Source organism: Capra hircus, chromosome 7, assembly GCF_001704415.2.
Source record: "Capra hircus breed San Clemente chromosome 7, ASM170441v1, whole genome shotgun sequence".
Taxonomy (NCBI): Eukaryota; Metazoa; Chordata; class Mammalia; order Artiodactyla; family Bovidae; genus Capra; species Capra hircus.
The window spans coordinates 70,899,258-70,905,294 of NC_030814.1; positions in this window are offsets into that span (position 1 = coordinate 70,899,258).

Consider the following 6,037-nt stretch of genomic DNA (forward strand, 5'->3'; position numbering starts at 1 on the left):
GGTTTTGTGGTGCAGCATGTGGGGTATTGCTGCCTAGGTAGCTCAGTGGTAAAGAATCCATCTGCCAATGCAGGAGATGCAAGTTCAGTCCCTGGGTCGGAAAGATCCACTGGAGGAGGAATCGGCAACCCACTCCAGTATTCTTGCCTGGATAATCCTATGGATAGAGGAGCCTGGTGGACTACAGTCCATGGGGTCGCAAGAGTCAGACATGACTTAGTGACTGAGCCACACACACGTGGGATCTTACTAGGTTCAAACTTACAGTTTCAGACCATGAATTGTATATCTTTTTAACTAGGTTCAAACACATCATTATTAATCAAAATAGAAACCATTATTATCAACATGTTTTTACCAACAAGAAATAAGTTTATTCCTATAAAGTAAAAATACATGCTTTGGGATTCAGTAAATTTTTGGAAAGCATTTTCCCTGCAGAAAGCTGTTGAGATGTTTAAGAAGTCATTTGGCAAGAGGTCAGGTGAATGTGGTGGGTGAGGCAAACTTGGTAGCCCAGTTCGTTTAACTTTTTAGAAGTAGTTACGTGATGTGCAGTCGGGTGTTGTCGTGGAGAAGCACTAGACCTGTTGACCAGTACCTGCTGCAGGCATTGGAGTTTTCAGTGCCTTGTTGATTTGCTTAGCGTGCTGCTTAGGTATAATGGCTTCACCAGGATTCAGAAAGCTGTAGTGGGTCAAGTGGACACCAGAGCACCAGTGACATGACCATTTTTAGGTGCAAGTTTGGCTTTGGTAAGTGTTTCGGAGCTTCTCAGTCCCAACTACTGAGCTGGTCATCGCCAGTTGTTGGGTGTATAAAATCCACTTTTCATTGCACATAACAATACAAATGAGAAATGGTCCTTTAGTGGAAATAATAAGAATTTTTTTGACTTTCGGTCAGCTTGAAAGGCACCCACTTAACCAAGTTTTTTTACCTTTCCAATTTGTTCAGATGCCGAATAACCACAGAATGGTTGACTTTGAGTTCTTTGGCAGCTTCTTATGTAGTTGAGAATCAACTTTGAGCATCAGCTTTGCTGATTCCTGTCAGTTGGTCATTGTCAACTTGCAATGGCTGGCCACTGCACTCCTCATCATCAAGGTTATTGTCTTTGCAAATGATGTTGCGAGTTGTCTCTGCTGTTTTATGACCTATTTTGAACTTGAATAAGAAAATTACTCAGTTTTCCTTTTTGTGTAACATCATCTCCCTAGTCTAAATATAAACAGCCAAATATTGTCATTAGAAAACCATAAAGCGAGGAATGCACATTAAAATGATGTGCATTTCTCATTTGTATAGCATAACCATATTTAAGAGAAAACCGCAATTAATTTTGCACCAACCCAACAGTTCCATGACCAGAGATCCCCTGTTCCCAGTATTAGAAGGTGGATTACCAGGTTTCTACTCTTGTCTTTTTCCTTGTATTTCTGAACTCATTTTCTGAAAGCAACAGGTTTTTATTTGAAAGTGTTGGGAGCGTCAGGACTAATGGGAGAGGTTTAGAGAATGGCCAGTGTATAAATGCACATCTTTTGTAACAGAATTTTCCCTAATGATTTGATGTCTCATAATTTAGTATTTATAGAAATCTCATTGACATCAAACTTGGCTTTAAATGTGCAGCGAACTATTTTATTTCCAGTGTTAAATGTGCTACTGCTTATTTTCTGAGGTCTTGCCCACAGTTAGGTACTGTGGTCATCTGAATTAAATTCACCCATTCCCATCCATTTTAGTTCTCTGATTTCTAAAATTTCAATGCTCAGTCTTGCCATCTCCTGTTTGACCACATCCAATTTACCTTGATTGATGAGCCTAACATTTCAGGTTCCTAAGCCATATTGTTCCTTATTTCATTGGACTTTACCTTCACGACCAGACAACATCCACAGCTGGGTGTTGTTTCCCCTTTGGCTCATCCTCTTCATTCTGGAGATATTAGTAATTGCCCTTCACTCTTCCCCAGTAGTATATTGGACACCTAGTGACCTGGGGTGCGCATCTTTCAGTGTCACACCTTTTTGCCTTTTCATACTGTTCATGGGGTTCTCAAAGTAAGAATACTGAAATGGTTTGCCATTCCTTTCTCCAGTGGACCACACTTTGTCAGGCCCTGAAGGGACACATGCCCTTCAGCTGCTCCACATTGCTAGATGATATGTCTGGCACTCTGGTTGTCCCACTGCTGGTCCTTGTTGAGTGTGTAAACCTTCACCAGCTGTTGGATGTTAATCACCATGCTGCCCAGGGGCTGAGGCAGAGGCCCTGCTGGAATCACAGGGAAGGGGGTCCAGGGAAGTCGAGCTGATGTTGGAGGCTGCCCAGGAGTGGACGGCTCCCTGCTGTCACTGCTGCCACTGGCCACCCTGTGGCCGATATGCTGCCCAGGACAGGGTGCCCTGGCCTCTCCACTGCCCATACTCTGCATTTAAGTTAAATAGAGTGACAATATACAGCTTTGACATGCTCCTTTCCTAATTTTGAAACCGTCCGTTGTTCCATGTCCGGTTCTAACTTACTAGTTGGCATGCATATAAGCTGCTCAGATGATAGGTAAAGTGGTCTGGTACTCCCATGCCTTTAAGAAGTTTCCTCAGTTTTTTGTGATCCACACAGTGCAAGGTTTTAGCGTAGTCAATGAAGCAAATGTAGATGTTTTTCTGAAATTCCCTTGCCTTTTCTATGATACAGGTGTTGGTAGTTTGACCTCTGGTTCCTATGCCTTTTCTAAACCCAGTTTGTACATCTGGAAGTTCTTGGTTCACATACTGCTGAGTCTAGCCTGAAGGATTTTAAGCATTACTTTGGCATCATGTGAAATGAACACAATTGTACGATAGTTTGAACTTTCTTTGGCATTGCCCTTCTTTGGGATTGGAATGAAAACAGCTTTTCAAGTCCTGTGGTCATTGCTGAGTTTTCCCCATTTGCTGGCATTTTGACTGCAGCACTTTAACAGTATCATCTTTTAGGATTTTAAATAGCTTAGCTGGAATTCCACCACCTCCACTAGCTTTGTTCTAGGGATGATTCTTAGGGCCCACTTGTTTTCTCACTCCAGCATGTCTGGCTCTACGTGAGTGATCACACCATCATGGTTATCTGGGTCATTAAGACCTTTTTTGTATGGTTCTGTATAATCTTGCCACCTGTTAATCTCTTCTGCTTCTGTTAGGTCCTTGCCATTTCTCCTTTATTGTGCCCATCTTTGTATGAAATGCTCTCTTGGTATCTCTAATTCTCTAATTTTTTTTTTTGAAGAGATCTCTAGGTTTTCCCATTCTATGTCTTTGCATTGTTTACTTAGGAAGGCTTTATATCTCCTTGCCATTCTTTGGAACTCTGTATTCAGCTGGGTATATCTTTTCCTTTCCCCTTTGCTTTTTGCTTCTCTTTTTTTCTCAGCTATGTGTAAGGCCTCCTCAGATATCTGTTTTTCATTTTTCTTTGGGATAGTTCTGGTCACCACCTCCTGTACATTGTTACCAATCTCCGTCCATAGTTCTTCAGGCACTCTATCAGATCTAATCCCTTGAATATATTTGCCACTTCCACTGTATCATCATAAGGAACTTTACTTAGGACTTGAATGGCCTTGTGGTTTTCCCTGCTGCTGCTGCTAAGTCACTTCAGTCATGTCCGACTGTGCAATCCCATAGATGGCAGCCTACCAGGCTCCTCCATTCCTGGGATTCTCCAGGCAAGAACACGAGTGGGTTGCCATTTCCTTCTCCAGTGCATGAAAGTGAAAAGTGAAAGTGAAGTTGCTCAGTAGTGTCCGACTCTTAGCAACCCCATGGACTGCAGCCCACCAGGCTCCTCCATCCATGGGATTTTCCAGGCAACAGTACCGGAGTGGGGTGCCACTGCCTTCTCCGAGTGGTTTCCCCTACTTTATTCAATTTAAGGTTGAATTTTGCAATAAGAGCTCATGACCTGAGCCACAGTCATCTCCAGGCCTTGTTTTTGCTGACTATGTAGAGCTTCTCCATCTTCAAAGAATGTAATCAACCTGGTGTTGACCATCTGTTACTGTCCATGTATAGAGTCATCTCTTGTGTTGTTAGAAGAGGGTGTTTGCTGTGATTACTGTGTTCTCTTAGCAAAACTCTTTTAGCCTTTGCCCTGCTTCTTCATGTATTCCAAGGCCAAACTTACCTGTTATTCCAGGTATCTCTTGACTTCCTACTTTTGCATTCCAATCCCCTATGATGTAAAGGACATCTTTTTTTTGGTGTTAATTCTAGAAGGTCTTGTAGGTTTCATAGAATCATTCAACTTCAGCTTCTTTGGCATTAGTGGCTGGGGTATATAGACTTGGATTACTGTGATGTTGAATGATTTGCATTGGAAATAAATTCATTCTGTCATTTTTGAGACCACCCAAATACTGCATTTTGGACTCTTGTTGACTATGGCAGCTACTCTCTTTCTGTGGCAAAGGGATTCTTTGTCACAGTAGTAGATATAATCATCTAAATTAAATTCACCCATTCCCATTCATTTTAGTTCACTGATTCCTAAAATGTCGATATTCAGTCTTGCCATTTCCTGTTTGACTACATCCAATTTACCTTGATTCATGGACCTAACATAACATTTCAGGTCCTATGCAATATCGTTTTTTGCTGCATCAGACTTTCACCACCAGACACATCCACAACTGGGCATCGTTTCCGCATTGGCTCACTCTCTTCATTCTTTCTAGAGTTATTTCTCTGCTCTTCTTTCCCTGTAGTATATTGGACACCTACCTACCTTTGGGGCTCATCTTCCACTGTCAAATCTTTTTGCCTTTTCATACCGTTCATGGGGTCCTCAAGGTAAGAATACTGCAGTGGTTTGCCATTCCCTTCTCCAGTGGACCACATTTTGTCAGAACTCTTCACCATGTCCTATCCGTCTTGGGTAGCCCTGCAAGGCATAGCTCATTGTCTCTTGTAACAGTTTATTTTAAGGTCTATTTTATCTGATATGGGTATTGCTACTCATCTTTCTTTTGATTTCTGTTTGCATGGAATCTTTTTCTTGCCCCTCACTTTTAGTTTGTATGTATCCCTAGATGTGAAGTGGATCTCTTCTAGACAGCATATATATGGTTCTTGTTACACATCCATTCAGCCAGTCTGTGTCTTTTGGTTAGAGCATTAATCCATTTTCATTTAAGGTAATTATTGATATGTATTGGAGCTTCCTAGATGTCACTAGCGGCAAAGAATCCGCCTGCCAATGCTGGAGATAGAAAAGATGGGGGGTTGATTGCAGGGTTGGGACGATCCCCTGCAGGAGGGCATGGCGACTCACTCCATTATTTTTGCCTGGAGAATCCCGTGGTCAGAGGAAAGTGATGGGCTACAGTCCATAGGGTCGCAAAGAGCTGGACACGAATGAAGTGACTTAGCATGCATACATGCATACTGATATCTATTATCCTATTATCATTTACTTACTGTTTTAGGTTTGTTTTTGTAACTCTTCCTTACCTTGTATTTCCTGCCTAGAGAAGTTCCTTTAACATTTGTTGTAAAGCTGGTTTGGTGGTACTAAATTCTCTTAACTTATGCTTGTCTGTAAAGCTTTTAATTTCTCAGTCGAATCTGAATGATATCCTTGCTGGGTAGAGTAATCTTGGTAGTAGGTTTTTTCGTTTCATCACTTTAAATATATCCTGCCTCTCCCTTCTGGCCTGCAGAGTTTCTGCTGAAAAATCAACTGATAGCCTTATGAGGAGTCCCTTGTAAGTTATTTATTGCTTTCCCCTTGCTGCTTTTAATATTTTTTCTTTGTGTTTAATTTTTGTTAGTGTGACCAATACGTGTCTTGGCCTGTTTCTCCCTCCTTGGGTTTATCCTATGTGAGACTCTCTGGACTTCCTGGACTTGGATGGGTATTTCTGTTCCCATGGCAGGGAAGTTTTCATCTATGATCTCCTCAAATATTTTCTGATATACTTTTTCTTTTCTTCTCCTGGGATCCGTGTTATTTGAATGTTGGTGTGCTTACTGTTGTCCCAGAGGTCTCAGAG